This window comes from Trichechus manatus, unplaced genomic scaffold (assembly GCF_000243295.1).
Source record: "Trichechus manatus latirostris isolate Lorelei unplaced genomic scaffold, TriManLat1.0 scaffold00431, whole genome shotgun sequence".
Lineage (NCBI taxonomy): Eukaryota > Metazoa > Chordata > Mammalia > Sirenia > Trichechidae > Trichechus > Trichechus manatus.
In genome coordinates, this window is record NW_004444367.1 from 105,671 (window position 1) to 124,595 (window position 18,925).

Consider the following 18,925-nt stretch of genomic DNA (forward strand, 5'->3'; position numbering starts at 1 on the left):
GCTATAATGCTGGAAGATGAGACCCTCAGGCTGGAGGCACTCCAAAGATGACTCAGGAAGAATTGCCTCCTCAAAGCAGAGTCGAACTTATTGATGTGGATGGAGTCAAGCTTTTGAGACCTTCATTTGTTGATGTGGCATGACTGCAAACATCCATTAATAATCGGAATGTGGAATGTACCAAGTATGAATCTAGTAAAATTGGAAATAGTCAAAATGAAATGGAACGTATAAACACTGATATTCTAGGCATTAGTGAGCTGAAATGGACTGGTATTGGCCATTTTCAATGGAATAAACATGCTCTACTATGCTGGAAATGTCAACTTGAAGAGGAATGGCATTGCATTTATTGTCAAAAAAAATTTCAAGATCTATTGTGAAGTACAACGCTGACAGTGATAGGATAATATCCATATGCCTACAAGGAAGACCAGCTAATACTACTATTATTCAAATTTATGCTCCAACCACTAAAGCCAAAGATGAAGAAATTGAAGATTTTTACCAACTTTTGCAGTCTGAAATTGATGGAACATGCAATCAGGATGCATTGCTAATTACTGATGATTGGAATGCGAAAGTTGGGAACAAAGGAGAAGGATCAGTAGTTGGAAAATATGGCCTTGGTGATAGAAATGATGCCAGAAATCACATGATAAAATTTTGCAAGACCAATGACTTCTGCACCGCAAATACCTTTTTTCAACAACATAAATGGTGACTATACACGTGAACCTCACCAGATGGAATACACAGGAATCAAATAGACTATGTCTGTGGGAAGAGAGGATGGAAAAGCTCAATAACATCAGTCAGAACAAGGCCAAGGGATGACGGTGGAACAGACCATTAATTGCTCATATGGAAGCTCAAGTTGAAGCTGAAGAAATTTAGAACAAGTCCATGAGAACCAAAGACATCCTTGAGTATATACCATCTGAATTTAGAGACCATCTCAAGAACAGATTTGAAACATTGAACACTAATGTCCAAAGACCAGACGAGTTATAGTATAGCATCAACGACATCATACATGAAGAAAGTAAGAGGTCATTAAAAAGACAGGAGAGAAAAAAGACACCAAAATGGATGTCAGAAGAGACTCTGAAACTTGTTCTTGAACATCAAGTAGCTAAAGCAAATGGAAGAAATAGTGAAGTAAAAGAGCTGGACAGAAGATTTCAAGGGGCAGTTCGAGACGACAAAGTAAAGTATTATAATGACACGTGCAAATACCTGGAGTTAGAAAACCAAATGGGAAGAACACACACTGTATTTTTGAAGCTGAAAGTACTGAACTAAAAATTCAAGCCTCGAGTTGCAATATTGAAGGACTCTATGAAGAAAATAATAAACAATGCAGGAAACAACAAAAGAAGATGGAAGGAATACACAGAGTCATTGTACCAAAAAGAATTGGTCAATACTCAACCATTTTAAGAGGTAGCACATGATCAGGAACAGATGGCACTGAAGGAAGAGGTCTAAGCTGCACTGAAGGCATTGGCAAAAAACAAGGCTCCAGGAATTCACAGAATACCAACTGAGAATTTTCAACACACAGATACAGCTCTGGAAGTGCTCGTGCATCTATACCAAGAAATTTGGAAGACAGCTACCTGGCCAACAGACTGGAAGAGATCCATATTTATGCCCATTCCAAAGAAAGGTGATACAACTGTCTTACGCTGGGTTCTCTAGAGAAGCAAAACCAGTAAAGCGTATAAACATATATACAGACAGAGATTTATATCAAGGAAACAGCTTGCGTGATTGTAGAGGCTAGAATGTCCCAAGTCCGTGGATCAGGGTAGAGGCCTCTCCCAATTCACGCAGCCACAGAAGCTGGCAAGCTCAAGATCGGCAGGTCAGAGAGCAGGGCTCCCACTCATATCCTGTGAAGGCAGACAAATTCCAAGACCAGCAGGCAAGACCGCAAGGTTTCTCCTGATTCACGTAGCTGCAGGGGCTGGGGGACCCAAGATCTGCAGGTCAGACAGCAGGACTCAACTCATAGGCTGTTCACGAACCCCATGTTCGGCAGATAAGCTGACAGCTCAAATCCCAAGAACCGGAGGTGAGACGACAGGAGGCAGCAGCAGCATCCAGAGTGAGCAAAAAGCCAGAATATCTGCTTATATTCAGATGCAGGCCACACCCCCAAGGAAACGCCCTTTCATCCGATTGGCTAGTCACAGCAAATTCAATCATGGGAGTGATCACATATAAACACTGAGAATCATGGCCCAGCCAAACTGACACACAATCTAAACCATCACAACAACCGAATGCAAAAATTATCAAACTATGGCATTAATATTACACAGAAGTAAAACTCTGTCCAAGATCATTCAAAAGTGGCTGCAGCAATAATATGTGGACAGGGAACTGCCAGAAATTCAAGCCAGATTAAGAAGAGGACTTGGAACAACGGATATCATTGCTGATATCAGGTGGATCCTGGATGACAGCAGAGAAGACCATAAAGATGTTTACCTGTGTTTTATTGACTATACAAAGGCATTTGACTGGTGGATCATAACAAATTATGGATAACACTGTGAACAACAGGAGTTCCAAAACACTTAATTCTGCTCGTGAGGAACCTGTCCATAGTTCAAGAGGCAGTCATTAAAACAGAACAAGGGGATACTGCGTGGTTTAAATACAGGAAAGGTGTGTGTCAGGGTTGTATACTTTCACCATACTTATTCAACCTGTATGCTGAGCAAGTAATCTGAGAAGCTCGACTCTATGAAAAAGAATGCGGTATCAGGATTGAAGGAAGACTCATTAACAACCTTCGTCATGCAGATTACACTACCTTGCTTGCTGAATGTGAAGAGAACTTGAAGTACTCATTGATGAAGATCAAAGACCACAGCCTTCAGTATGGATACGCCTCGACATAAAGCAAACAAAAATTCTCACAGGTGGACCAACAAGCAACACTGTGGTAAACAGAGAAAAGACTGAAGTTGTCAAGGATCTCAAATTACTTGGATCCACAATCAACACCATGGAAACAGCAGTCAAAAAAACAAAGGACGCATTGCATTGGGCAAATCTGCTGCAAAAGACCTCTTTAAAGTGTTAAAAAGCAAACATGTTACCTTGAAGATTAAGGTGTGCCTGACCCAAGTCATGGTGTTTTCAATCGCCTCATATGCATGTGAAAGCTGGACCATGAATAAGGAAGACTGAAGAATTGATGCCTTTTAATCATGATGTTGGCGAAGAATATTGAATATATCACGGACTGCCAAAAGAACTAACAAATCTGTCTTGGAAGAGGTACAGCCAGAATGCTCCTTAGAAGCAAGGATAGGGAGACTACGTCTCACATACTTTGGACACATCATCAAGAGGGATCAGTTCCTGGAGAAGGACATCATGCTTGGTAAAGTAGAGGGTCAGCGAAAAAGAGGAAGACCTTGAATGAGATGGGTTGACACAGTGGCTGCCACAATGGACTGAAGTATAAAGATTGTGAGGATGGTGCAGGATCAGGCAGCGTTTCGTTCTGCTGTACACAGGATCTCTATGAGTCGAAACCAACTCCAGCAGCACCGAACAATAATAACAACAATTTATATACAATATTATGAATTTTTTATGGTACTGCCACAGATATCTTCCTATGAAATTCAATCCTTCCAAAGTAATTATATAAAGATTTGAATTAACTCAGTGTTCCAATAATTATGCAAATATTTAAAATAAGTCAGTATTAAATATTACCTATTCATAATTTTGGCTGTGCTTACTTATACAATTGTTTTCTAGAAAAAAATATTGCACTACATGAACCACAGCCTCCTCTACCCTGAAACTAGAAGGACTAGATGGTGCTGGATACCACTACTCAAAGTTCTCATCAGAGCCACCGTTTTAAGCCGGGTCTCTAGAGATGCAAAACCAGTGAAGCACAGACAGATAGATAGAAATTTATACCAAGCAAATGGCTCAAGTTGTTGGGGAGGCTGGAAAGTCCCAAGTTCGTGGGTGGGGTGTCAGGCTGGAGGCTTCTCCTGACTCACATAGCTGCAGGGGCTGTCGAACCTAAGATTGGTAGGTCAGATGGCAGACTAGTGACTCAAGTCCCAAGATCCAGAGGTCAGATGATGATGAGCCGAACGCAGGATCCAGAGCAGAACAAAGTCAGTGAGCTTTGCCAGAAAGTCCATATATATAGGATGCAGGCCACACCCCCAAGGAAACTCCTTTTCAACTGACTGGCTGCTCATAGAAGATCTCATCATGACATTGACTGCATTATATGAGATCTCATCACGGTGATTACTACATCATTACGTAACTGCCAAACTACATAACAACTGTCAAACTACATTATAACTGTCAAACCACCGACAATCACGGCCCAGCCCAGCTGACACACAACCTTGACCAGCACAGCCACGACACACAGATTCTGACAGAAAGGCAGAAAATATGAAACAGAACTTCAATTTCTCAAAAATCCAGGCTTACTGGAGAATCTTCAAGACTGTTGCCCTGAGATACTCTTTAAACCTTGAACTGAAACTATCCCCTGAAGTCATCTTTTAGCTAAATAGCAGGATAGCTCATAAAAGAAAAAATAGTATCAGTGAGTACTGTACTCCTTTAAAAAAGTCATCTGTATGAGACCAAATGGTCAACAACTACTCTAAAGCAAAGATGAGAAAGCAGGGGCACACAGAGACTAGGTTATTGGACATGGAACAATCAGAACTGAAATAATGAGAATATTGACACAATATGAAGAATGTAACCAATGTCACTGAACTGTATGTGTAGAAACTGTTGAATGGTAACCTATTTTGCTGTGTACACTTTTGCCAAAAACACAATATTAAAAAGCCAAAAAATTACATTATTTTGTCATTTGCCTTGTTTTTTGAACATATTTATGCTCTATATTTTCCAAAATTATCCTATCATTATTCCTAATAAATATTCTAGCTCACCTAGTCACACTCATCTCATAATCTTTCATTCCCAAAATTTGCCTCAAAGGCCCCCGTTTTGCTGTGACTTGAGCCTAACCAATGCTTCATCCTCCACTTCTCACATCAATGACAACCAGGGCCTTTGATCATCATCTGCTTTTCTCCACTTACCATTCTCAGTTTCCGCCACTCTCCAGGGTAGGGTCGAAGAATATAATTTTCTGTTCTCTTCTGTTAAATATAAACTAAAAATTAATGTCCACTTGTGCCAGGTTCAAAAACCCTTCTGAGAAAAAATAAAGTAGCCACTTGTGCCAGGTACACATTTTAACAGAATAGAGAATTTTCAAAGTATTCTAATTGTTAAAATGTTCTGAAAAGAACAACTTGACAGTTTAAAATATTTCTGCCTCCTCATACCAGATTCTGCCAATTCCCAAAAGACAAGTGTGCTTGCAAAACCAATGACACAAGTACCCTGCTTTGTAAGACTCTCACTTCAATTAAAGACATACCTAAGATCCAATCATTATAACTTCCCTACTGGAAATTCTCTAATTTCTCTTCAAAATCCTGTATTTCCTTCAGCTGCTTATGTGAGTACCTTGCCACGTTCTGCTTAGATGGTCCCTATTTTTGAACAATGTCTTGATTCAGTAAACCCTGCTAACTCTAACTGACCTGCTGATCAAATTTTTCAACACCTCAAACCCTAAAATTGAGCAATAAAATTAGCAATTTATACAGTTCCACAGACTAAAATGGACTAGGAAGAATGGTATGGAGATCTACTTCCAAACATCAGTCACTGAACAACCTTGTGGATCACAACAGTCTGCACTGTGACTGATCGTGGGGACGGCGCAGGCTCACTCGGCAGTTCTGTTCCATTGGGCACAAGGTCACCATGAGCTGGGGGCTGGCTTGATGCCAGCTAACAACAACGTGAAGACCTCAGGATCTCCTGGGGGCATCGGCCACTGCAGAGTGAGCCAGACCAGGAGGACTGGAGTCCAGGCCACGGTTCACACACCCCGGGACGCTGCCCCCAGAGCAGGTGCAGCCAGATCCGGGGCATCATCCCCTCTTTTCTTATTACATGTCTTATTTCATCTTCTCATCTATCAGTGGCCTTAAGGGGGTACTTAGGCAGCTCTCTTCACCAAGGCAACAGCAGCCCCTCCTCGTGCCCCAGCTACGCCTGGGTTTCCACTGAAGACAGAGGCTTCTGGAGGAAGGCAGAGTTATATTCGCATGAGGGGAGAGGACCTTAAAGAGTGTACAGGTGAGCACCAGAGCAAATACACAGGCCATAGCACCTCTGGGGAATGTCGGGGCACACTCACCCAAAAGGCGCTATTCCTCAAGGGTTGCTCCCTCCGTTCTATGGCCCACCCACCACACCTCCCTGGCTCCAGTTACATCCCAAAGGACCATTTCCACATCCCCCAGATGTCTACATAATTTTTTGATACATCTAGACAAATTATTCATTTTACCAATTTTGTTTTCCCGGTGAGATCACCTCCCAGGTCTTTCTGACTTGCTTCAGTATGGCCTAGGTTTTCTGAGTACCTACTGTACAATTTTTATCCTGGGATCTTTTCAGATTCTATTTTCTATTTCCTGTGCCATCATTTTTCCTGGTCTGTTTCGCTGGCTCACGTACTGCAGTAGCTGCCAGTGAATGGGTTCATGTGATACAAATGTTGAGACTATGTGCATTTGAAAGTGTTTTTACTCTAGTCCTGATTGCTCTGTTTGTTATATTCCAGCGTTATATTAATAGCCTGATGCCGTTCTAACACAATTTATAAAGAAAATGTTCCACATTCCACCTTGGTGAGTAGTGTCTGGGGTCTTAGAAGCCTGTGAGCAGCCATCTAAGATACTCCACTGGTCTCACCCCTTCAGCAGCAAGGGAGAATGAAGAAAACAAGATACAAGGGAATGATTAGTCCAAAGGACTAATGGACCACAACTACCACGACCTCCACCAGACTGAGTCCAGCACAACTAGATGGTGCCCAGCTACCACCACTGACTGCTCTGACTGGGATCACAACAGAGGGTCCCCGACAGAGCTGAAGAAAAATGTAGAACAAAATTCTAACTCACAAAAAAGACCAGACTTACTGGCCTGACAGAGACTGGAGAAACCCCAAAGAGTATGGCCCCCGGACACCCTTTTAGCTCAGTAATGAAGTCATTCCTGAGGTTCACCGTTCAGCCAAAAATTAGACAGCCCTATAAAACAAAAGGAGACCAATGGGGCACAACAGTCCAAGGACAAGCACTAGAAGGCAGGAGAGGACAGGAAAGCTGCTAATAGGGAACCAAAGGTTGAGAAGGGACAGTGTTGACATGTCATGGAGTTGTTAACCATTGTCATAAAACAATACGTGTGGTGTTTAATGAGAATTTGTTTTGTAAACCTTCATCTAAAGTATGATAAATAAGAGAATTCTGCTTTTAAAAAAAGTCTGATGCCATTCTAAAATTTGACCCATTATAAGAAACTTTTTTTTCTTCTGTAGACGCTTTTAAGAGCTTTTACCTGTCCTCAGTGTTCTGAAACCTTACCGTGATGTTCCCTGTGAGTCTGTTTTCATTCATCTGGGTATTCAGTAGAACTTTATTCCTAGGAAGATTGTTGACTGGTCTGTAGTGTTCTCTGCTGTTTCTCTAGAGCTCAGCAAAATGCCTGGCACATAATAGAGATAGGTAGACAGTTACATACAGTCAACTTCGACCCTTAGTGACCCTATGTACAACAGTACAAAACAACAGAAATGCTGTCTGGTCCTGCATCATCCTCTTTAAAGTGTTAAAAACCAAAGATACCACTTTAAAGACTAAGGCCCATCTGACCCAAGCAATGGTGTTTTCAATCACCTCATATGCATGTGAAAGCTGGACAATGAATAAGGAAGACTGAAGAATTGATGCCTTTGAATTATGATGTTGGCAAAGAATGTTGAATATACCATGGACTGCCAGAAGAACTAACAAATCCGTCTTGGAAGAACTACAGCCAGAACTAGAAGGCAGGAGGGGACAGGAAAGGTTGAGAAGGGAGAGTGTTGACATGTCGTGGGGTTAACTAATGTCATAAAACAATACGTGTACTAACTGTTTAATGAGAAGCTACTTTGTTCTGTAAAACTTCATCTAAAGTACAATTTTAAAAAGTACAGCCAGAATGCTTATTAGAAACAAGGACAGCGAGATTTCATCTCACATACTTTGGACATGTTATCAGGAGGGACCAGTCCCTGGAGAAGGACATCATGCAGAGAAGAGCAGATGGTCAGCGGAAAAGAGGAAGACCCTCAACAAGATGGATTCACACAGTGGCTGCCAACAATGGGCTCAAGCATAACAATGATTGTGAGAATGGAGCAGGCCTGGGCATTGTTTGGTTCTGTGTACACAGGCTCGCTATGAGTCAGAACCGACTCCAGGGCACATAATAAAAACAACGCGGGGATAATTAGATTTTTTATTCCTATACGTACTACATGGAACCCTAATGGCACAACGGTAAAGAGCTCAGCTACTAACCAAAATGTCAGCAGTTCAAATCTACCAGCCACTGCTTGGAAACCCTATGGCGCAGCTGTGAGTAGGAATCAACTTGATGGCAATGGGTTTGGTTGTTTTGTTTATATGCACTACATAATATGGATTTTGCATACTTTGGCATTTTACTTCTGAATGGCACATATTAAACATAAAATAAATAATGTATACAGTAACATTTCCCATGACTACCAGTTTGCTTCTTATTAAATAACGTGGTAGTAGAATAATATGGTTTATTAAAAATACATTTCAAAACTACAAACATTTTCTGTTATTTTCCAGCCTGTGGAAGTAGGCCTGGAAGCTATCTCCTAATTAATAGAAATCAAATCGATATAGTGCAAATTTCATGTGTTTGTGTATCCTGGAATCTATTCTACCCTCACTGATTAGAATATCTTGATTTCTTTGAGATAAATAATCCCCCATAGTGTATGTAGTCACGAAAGGACCATCATGAAAGCTGCCCTGCAATTAGATTAGAGCTATCTTGGAGGAATCTGAGGATTCATTGCTGCAATTATTTCTGAAACATTCTCAAACTTTGTACTTTTGACTTGAGGAGGGAATCCCATCTCTTATGTAAATAAACTGTTACTTCCTTGAAGGGTGAATTTAGTGATTTCTGAATGGCTAACCCTTTCTATGTTAAGTCCATTATACAGAATCCAATCTCAAGATACATGGAGTGAAGAATGATGAAGGAAACAGAAAGCTTACATAAAGAATTGCAGGTATTTGCTAAAGTATATTCTCAACATATAATGGGAAATGTTGTGGAAATGTGTTTTGTCATCGATGTACCAAGAATGTCAAAATAAACATTTAAGAGAAAGTTTATATTTAGTGTACTGCTACCTAGATTTAGAATTTAAAGTTTGCTATGTTGTCTCATGCAAATCCACATGCAAATTTGTCCTGTAGAAGCCAGAAATGTTGGCATAATGTTGATGTTAAAAATCAAATACTGTGGGAAAGAAGAATGCTGGGTTAGGTCTCTTGTTTCTGTCTAATCCACTATCTATGTAACTGTCCCAGAGAAATTTATGGTTGCAAGTGTTTTCTTGGCTCATCTTTGGAGACAGGGCACACACAAGCTACCACTGAAATGCATTGACTGATCTCACTGCACATGGGAACACATGGGACAACTGGCTCTATAGCACCATTTGATTAGCACAGAACTTGACTGACTCTGATTCTCAGATACCATGTTTTACTACATTGATGACATCATGATGAGATGATCTGAAGAGCAGGATATAAAAGGCATCCTGAATTCTTCAGTGTAATATGGATAATGATGGATCAGAAGTAAATTACATGAAAATGTTGAGAGCTAACATCTCAGTGAAATGTCAGATAAGCTAATGATTTTGAGGCATTTTAGACTGTTTCTTCCAGAGTAAGAGATAAATTGCATCCCTTGCATCTTAATGTATCTTATTATTTAAAAATCACAATCTTTGAAGGCTATTACTGGATATATTATCCATCGTAACAGACGGAAGAGACAAAAATGCAAGAGATTATCTTAATAAATACAAAAAGAAAGATGTGGCAAAATTAAACCTCTATTCATAATGAATACTTTACAAATGAGAAACAGAAAACATTTTCTTTAAGAGTAAGTATTAAAAACTTACAACCAATGTCATGCTTAATGGTGAAACTTTGAACACTTCCCTTTGACACTGTGAAGAAGACAAGCATGACTGACAACACTTCTTATTTTCATCATTGTATTGGATGGCCTCGCCAGTGCAGTGAGGGAAGAAAATGAAGAGGATTGCATTAAAAGTCCTGTAATTGTCAGCGTTTGCATTTGGCATATGTGTACCTATAAAAACCAAGCACATCCACAGTATTGTAGAAATAATTCTGTAAAAATAATATTGTATAATACAATGTGTTCAGCAATATTACTGCATATAGAATATTCAAAATTCAGTTTTATTTCTATATTCTAATAATGAATTAATAATATACCATTTATGAAGTATCAAAAATTACCAGATACCTCAAAATAAGTCTTATGAAAGATGTTAACAACTTCTGACAAGAAATCTTAAATTTCACTAAGAGGTATAAAAGATGAAATAAATGGAGAAATGACATGCTCATAAATTAAAAGAGCCATGTAATGTAAGTATCTTTCAAAGTTGGTCTATAGATTCATCGCAATACAATAGAAATCTAAAATAAATTTTATTATGCAACCCGAGGAGCTAATTTTAAAATTTTCATGGAAATCAAAGGGATGAAAGATCAGCCAAGATGATACCGAGTAAGAGTAACAAGCAATGATAAATCTATAGAAATCAAGAGTGAATTCATGCAAAAGTAGGTAGACAAGTAGAGTGGAATAGAATCTGTGATGGTTAAGATTGTGTGTCAACTTGGTTGGGCCATGATTCTCCGTGTTTTAATGTAATCACTCCCATGATAGAATATACTGTGAGTAGCCAATCAGATGAAAGGGGTCTCCTTATGGGTGTGGCCCGCATCTGTATATAAGCAGACGTTCTGGCTTTTTGCTCTCTCTGGATCCTGCGGCTGCTTCCTGTCGTCTCATCTCCCGTTCTTGGGACTTGAACTGTCAGCTTATCTGCCAAACCTGGGATTCGTCGATCTGCACAGCCTGTGAGTGGGAGCCCTGCTCTCCAACCTTCTGATCTTGGGCTTGCCAGCTTCTGTAGCTGTGTGACTTGGGAGAGGCCTCTACACAGATCCACGGACTTGGGAGGTTCTAGCCTCTACAATCGCGTGAGCTGTTTCCTTGATATAATCTCTCTCTATATATATACTTATACACTTTACTGGTTTTGCTTCTCTAGAGAACCCAGCCTAAGACAGAATCCAAAAATAGATCCACATGTACATGGGCAGTGGGTTCTGGGTAACCACATGGAAAAAAATGAAGTTGGAAACCTGCCTAATATTATACAAAAGAATGCATTTCTAGATGAATTGTAATCTAAATATACAGGTGAAGCAAGTGAGTTCTGAAAACAATAGAAGAGGATATCATTGTGACTTCAGGGTAGGAAAAGATTTTGAACACTGAACAGAAAAACTTCATATATAAAGAAGAAGGTGGGTTTGGGGGGGAAATACAAAATTTCATGCTATACTCCTCAAATGATGTGACCTTGTGCACATTCCTAAGATAACTGCTCTTTTCATTACATTGGAACAGTTGACTGATAATTGGTTACAATTACCAGCTATTGCTTGCAATTGAGGCATTTCTGAGTCACCCAGCATTTATTTCATAACCTAAAAATTACTTCCAAGTAACTGAATGGTTTATAATAATACAAAGTCCAAAATTAGGTATTAAAATCAACATTTCAGTATTTTATTGGGGTTATCCAATGTTCTGAGGGGATGAATTCCTCAACGGCAGGGACTATGCATAGATCATCTCTAAGGCCAGTGTAAGGGGCACTGGGAAAGTCTTGCTGAGTGGTGACAACGTAGGTTAAGCTGAGACTCCTCTCCCATCCTCCAACTCTCTGCTACTGGATAACATGAAAACGCAGCAGACACCAAAGCCCTCTGCTTCTGGGAGGTACACCTCGTCCCCGAAAGCCTGAGCTGCAGAGGCACTGACTGGGCCATGTCGAACAAAGCACACACTGTAGAGCCAGATGGGAGTGGGTTGACCCTGAACCCATCCTCCACCAGCAGAGTAACTCTAGTACACTGACTGTACCTCTCTGATGGGCATTTCTGTGATTTGGAAACTGGTAAAATACCCATCTAGCACAGGCACTGGGTTAGGTGACCTGAGTGGTGTCTGGCACACGTTCAGTACATAGCTGTCCATTGCTGGGCTTCCGTCCCACCCCGCACCTGATACAGGACAAGAGGAAAGAGGAACTGCAGCTGCTGAAGAGGGGCTTTTCTGGGTGCAGCCACCTTAGAGCCAGAGGCAAGAGAAAAAAATCAATAATACTGATCCTGCCTGTAATCAAAATGTTGACATTTTGTTCATTCGATTCTCAGGAATTAATTTTGATTTTTATAAATATTGCATTAAATGATTTGTCTTTTTTGTTGTTGTTAGTTTCCACTGACTTGGTTCCAACTCATAGCGACCCTACGTACAACAGAACAAAACACTACCCAGTCCTGCACCATCCTCACAGTCTTGTTACGTTTGAGCCCACTGCTGTAGCCACTGTGTCAATCCATCTTCTTGAGGAACTTCCTCATTTTCAATGACCCTCTCTTTACCAAGCATGATGTCCCTCTCCAGGGACTGGTCCCTCCTGATACCGTGTCTCACCACCCTTGCTTCTAAGGAGCATTCTGGCTGTACTTCTGCCAAGACAGATTTGTTTGCTCTTCTGGCAGTCCATGGTGTATTCAATATTCTTTGACAACACCATAATTCAAATATATCAATTTTTCTTCAGTCGTTCTTATTCAATGCCCAGCTTTTGCATGCATGAGGCGACTGAAAATATCATGGCTTGTGTCAGTCACAACTTAGTCCTCAAAGTGACACTATGCTTTTTACCACTTTAAAAAGATCTTTGGCAGCAGATTTGCTATAATACGTCATTGGATTTCTTACTGCTGCTTCCATGGATGTTGATTGTGGGTCCGAGTAAAATGAAATGCTTCACAACGTCAGTATTTTCTCCATTTATCATGATGTTGCTCATTGGTCCAGTTGTGAGGATTTCTGTCGTCTTTATGTTGAAGTGTAATCCTACTGAAGGCTGCAGTCTTTGATCTTCATCAGTAAGTGCTTCAAGTCCTCTTCACTTTCAGCTAGCAAGGTTGTGTACTCTGCATATCACAGGTTGTTAATGAATCTTCTTCTAATCCTGATGCCACGTTCTTCTTCATATAGTCCAACTTCTTGGATTGTCTGCTCAGCATAGAGATTAAATAAGTTTGGTGAAAGGATACAACCCTGATGCACACCTTTCCTGATTTTAAAACACCCAGTATCCCCTTGCTCTGTTTGAATGAGTGCCTCTTGATCTGTGTACAGGATCTGTATGAGCACAATTAAGTGTTCTGGAATTCCCATTCTTCGCAACGTTATCCATCATTTGTTATGATCCACAAAGTCAAGTGCATTTGCATAGTCAGTAAAACACGGGTAAACATCTTTCTGGTATTTTCTGCTTTCAGCCAAGATCCATTACATATCAGCAATGACAATCCTCATTCCATGTCCTCTTCTGAATTCTTGTTAAATTTCTGGTAGTTCCCTGTTGATGTCCATCTGCAACATTTTTGGAATTATCTTCAGCAAAATTTTACTTGCATGTGATATTAATGATATTGTTTGATAATTTCCACATTCTGTTGGATCACCTTTCTTTGGAATGGGTACAAAGATAGATCTCTTCCAGTTGCTTGGCAAGGTAGCTGGCTTCCAAATTTCTTGGCATAGACAAGTGACCACTTTCAGTGTTGCATCTGTTTGTTGAAACTTCTCAGTTGGTATTCCATCAGTTCCTGGAGCCTTGTTTTTCACCAATGCATTCAGTGCAGCTTGGACTTTTTCCTTCAATACCATTGGTTCTTGATCATATGTTACCTCTTGAAATGGCTGAACATTGATCAATTCTTTTTGGTACAGTGACTGTTGTATTCCTTCCATTTTCTTTTGATGCTTCTTTCATCGTTCAATATTTTGCCCATAGAGTCCCTCAATACTGCAACTCAAGGCTTGCATTTTTCTTCAGTTCTTTCAGCTTGAGAACTGTCAAGCATGTTCTTCCTCTTTGGTTTTCTAATTCCAGCTCTTTGCACATTTCTTTATAATGCTTTATTTTGTCTCCTCAAGCCACCCTTTGAAATCGTTTAGCTCTTTTACATGATCATTTCTTCCTTTTGCTTTAGCTACTCGACGTTCAATAGCAAGTTTCAGAGTGTCTTCTGACATCCGTTTTGGTCTTTTCTTTCTTTCCTGCGTTTTTAATAACCTCTTGCTGTCTTCACATATGATGTCCTTGATGTCATACCACAACTCCTTGGATCTTTGTTCATTAGCGTTCCATGTTTCAAATCTATTCTTCAGTTGGTCTCTAAATTCAGGTGAGATATACTCAAGTTTATACTTTTGTTCTCATGGACTTGTTTTAATTTTCTTCAGCTTTATCTTGAACTTGGATATGAGCAATTGACTGTCTGTTCTGCAGTCAGCCCCTGCCCTTGCTCTGACTGATGATCTGGAGCTTCCCCATCTTCTCTTCCCACAGTTGTACTTGATTTGATTCCTGTGTATCCCATCTATATAGTTGCTGGTTACATTGTTGAGAAAAAGTATTTCCAATGAATAGGTCGTTGGTCTTGCAAAATTCTGTCGCCAACGTCTTTACTTGTCTTTATCATTGGGTTTTTGGATACTTCAACAACTTCACAGTAGTTTGGGTCATTGACCCACTTGCTGGGTCATTGAGGCTGGAGCCCAGGGTGGCAGAAGAGGCACTTTCATGGGGGAGGCCTGGACCATGACCCACTGGAGTGGGGGCACTGCAGAGCTTTGCCCCACCTGAAGCTCTCCATTTCTAGATGGATATGGAGATTCCTGTGAGATTTTGCTGGAGCAAAAGAGATGCTCACGTGCAGACTGAGAACGTCTAACTTCCCATCTGTTCTCCCTTGTCCCAGTGGCTCTGGCCTCAGTGTATTTGATCTCTATCACGTCCACCTGTCTTAGGCTGGGTTCTCTAAAGAAATAAAACCAGTAAAGCATATATACATATATACGTATACATATACGTGTATATATATCTATATGTATATATGTACACATATATATATACAAAACAGATGTGTGTGTGTGTGTATAAAGAGAGAGAGAGAGAAAGAGATTTATATCGAGGAAATGGCTCACACAGTTGTAGAGGCTGGAACGTCCCAAGTCCATATGTCAGGAAAGAGGCTTTTCCTAATTCATGTAGCCGCAGGGGCTGGCGAACCCAAGACTGGCAGACCGGAGAGTAGGGCTATTGTTCACAGGCTGTGAGGATCCGTGAATCCCAAGATTGGCAGGCAAGACCGCAGAAAACCTGCTGGCTCAAGTCCCAAGACCTGGAAGTCAGACAAACAGGAGACAGCTGCAGGATCCAGAATGAGCAAGAGCCCTGTGATCCCTGCCTGAATGTCCGCCCACACTCGATGCAGGCCACATGCCCAAGAAAAATCCCCTTCAACTGATTGGCTACTCACAGAAGATTGCAACATGGGGGTGATCACGTATCAAATCTCAACAAGGAAGTGATCACAACATTATACAACTGCCAAAACACTAAGAATCATGACCCAGCCAAGTTGACACACAATCCTAACCATCGCATCACCTAACTCTGTTGAACCAAACACAGCCTGTCCAGGGGTGGGGGTGCCACGACCTCCCCTGAGAAGCATGACCTCTGACTGACCCCACCTGCCCGCTGGGCTGAGACAGGGTCTGGCTGGATTGTAGCTGCATGAGGCTCACGCTTGGTGGTCCAGGGAGTGATGGTCTGGTGCTGAGCCGGAGCCCTGGGAGGAGCTACACCTAAGTGGGACCCTGCGGGTGACCCCGACCCCAGGCTGACCTTGCATCACCCTGGGAGTGGGCTTATGCTGTTTTTCTACTTCCTAAAAATAGATTTAAAAATAGAAAACCAGAAAATCATCATTTTATAATGATTAGAAACTAGGATAAGGACAAAAAAGAAAATAAAAATGCCCGATAAAAAATAATGAAATTGATTCATTATTTTATCACACTAGATGCAACCAGGATTGGGGTCAAAAACAATGTGGGGTCAATCATTTTCTCTCTGTACTCCAAGTGGGCTCAGGTATTTCAAATTGTCTCGTAACATGACATTTTTTGTTGTACGATGTACCGTGATACAGGTCCCCCAGGTCAGTAAGTATTGTCCTCAATGTCATTATTGATAACCTCTCAGTAGCCCATCCTCTGTAAGAACCGTGGTTTATTTAGCAAATTTCTACGGTGCCACAAGTGTCTGCAGATTTTCATTTGAGAAACAGCTGAAATGTTGCCCTTTCTACCTAACTCTTTTGCATAAGCTATGAAGTCATAGAATATTCTTTCAAATTAGACCTTGTCCATCATTTAGAAACCAACTTCAAAATCTTCTCCATTTCTCACTTCTAGGATTTCTTTCTTGCTTACCATATACGACAACTTAGCGTTTGATCTGTGCCATACAAGGTAAACCCGACACGGGGGAAGGCCGGTGTGTGCTCACGGGGATGTGTCCTAGGCCAGAATTCGGGCAGATTAGTGATCACCCCAAACTTACTTAACCTGGGTCAGCGAGACCCTGGACACCCACTCCCAGGGTGATGCAAGGTCAGCCTGGGGTCGGGGTCACCCACAGGGCCCCACTTAGGTGTAGCTCCTCCCAGGGCTCCGGCTCAGCCCCAGACCATCACTCCCCGGACCGCCAAGGGTGAGCCCCGCCAAGCTACAATCCAGCCAGACCCTGTCTCAGCCCAGCAGGCAGGACGGGGTCAGTCAGAGTTCACGCTTCTGAAGGGAGGTCATGGCGCCCCTACCCCTGGACAGGCTGTGTTTGGTTCTGTACCTTTTCAGGGCGCTCCTTTCAGGGCCCTGAGGACTCAGGAGCCTGGGCCGCGCGGTCTCAGTGGCCCAAGGGCCCTCCGGTGGGGACTCAGCCTGGGTGGAGGGCTCTGCAAACGCTGAAGAACTGTGCCCTAAACGCAGGCTCAGTCACGAGGCTGGAGCCTACCGCGTCCGGATTGGACCACGGCTGCAAACACTTTGTAGCAAGACCGGCCTGGCGCCCCTAAGGCGCCTCCAACCCCCGCCCCCCGCCCCCGGGGTGGGATCAGAGCACATGCGCAAGATGGGGGCAAGCGCCTCGCCCACCCCCACCGCTCGGTGTACACCCGCTGGGAACCTGCGTGGAGCGGCTTGCCCTCAGGACAGCGTTCTGCTAAAGGTAAGGGATCATGGGGTCTCTGGCGGGGGAACTGCCGCAGACTTGCCACCTGTTTTCAGGGTCACCTTCCCCCCTTCTTTGCCCATTAAAAACCAAAAATACCATTGTCATCGACTCGATTCGGACATCGCCTGTGTCTGAACAGTTCCTCTCTGCTGGAGGGTCCTGGGAGTCTGCGGAGCCACGCGGGGATCCTGCGCATTGTGGAAAGCAGCTTCTCTATCTGTTAACACTGTGGGTGTCTGGGTCCCGCTGTCTGCGAACCTCACTTCTACAGTCTGTTCTATAGAAATAAGAGAACATATATGTGGAAATGAGCCACGAAGATGCAGCCTGGCCGTCCCTGGTGGACGCTATGGCCCCGACGTCCCGGGAAGTTGGGCAGGGCAGCCACAGACCAGGACACGTTTGTGATGTTTGTCAGGTGAAGCATTGGCCTGAGCAGTCAGTCTCTGTTGGCTTTAAAAATGGGTGTATGTACATGTATTTAGATTTGCATCAATTTCAAGAATTCAGAAAGTTTGTGAGCCCTACTGGCCGAATTTGGGGTGTGCTGGTAAAGTGTCCGTGATGGCAAGCCCTGGTTGCCCCAGCTAGCAGAGTGGGATTTTGGGGTGTAACAGGGTAGGTGCTTGGGCTCTTGGGCCAGCCTGCTGGGGTCACCTTCCAGGGAATATTGGAAGTAACCCCAGCAAAGAGGGAGGTGGGCTCATTAGTGAGCAGAGGGGTGCAGACCTGACGGGACATCTCTGCACGCGGTCGCCATTGAGGATTTCATTTCTTGTGAAGTTGCTGGGGTTAGGGCAACTTTCACTTCTTTGTGTTTTTCACTTTTCAAATAAGAATTGTTTTCAAAATGAAACAGTGAAAACCAGAGGGGGCTGGTCCTGCTGCTTTAGTTGGTGTCCTGGAGGATTTTATCTGAAGGAGACATACAGAAATGCTCATCTGTCATGGACACACTCATTTAGTTTATTGCAAGGTAGTCAGGGCCAGGCAGGCAAGTAAGAGCTCAAGGCGTTCATTCAGCATTGGAGAGTCAGAACCCGCCATGTTAGTTTAAATGTTAAGGTGGTCTTCCGGAGGAGACCCGACTACCCGCCAACTCAGAGGTCCCCCGTAGCTAGCTAGGGTCTGAGGTCAGCTGTGGCGAGCAGTGTCTCCGCAGGCTTCTCAGTCTTCAGACAGAGTCAGAGACAACTTTTGCTTTTGTCTTCTCTAAATATGGGCAGAAATTCACGGGTTTATATACCCTGTGTGCTGTCATGTTCAATTATAATTGGTATATTTTATTGTCAGTTAAGGGCCGTGTAGTCTGACATATGTTGCTAATTTATAGATACTAGAATTATTGCCAATTAGGGCGTGACATATTTATGCTCTTATTTACCACACAGTTTCAAGGCCAAGTTGATTACTTAAAAATGA

The 18,925-nt window shown here is 42.3% G+C and overlaps 1 pseudogene; it reads right to left on the reverse strand.

Moving 5' to 3' along the window:
* LOC111819378 (ubiquitin carboxyl-terminal hydrolase 17-like protein 22) overlaps positions 1 to 16,005 on the reverse strand; it is a 20,701-nt pseudogene extending 4,696 nt beyond the window's left edge.
* Between the last annotated feature and the right edge of the window lie 2,920 nt (positions 16,006 to 18,925).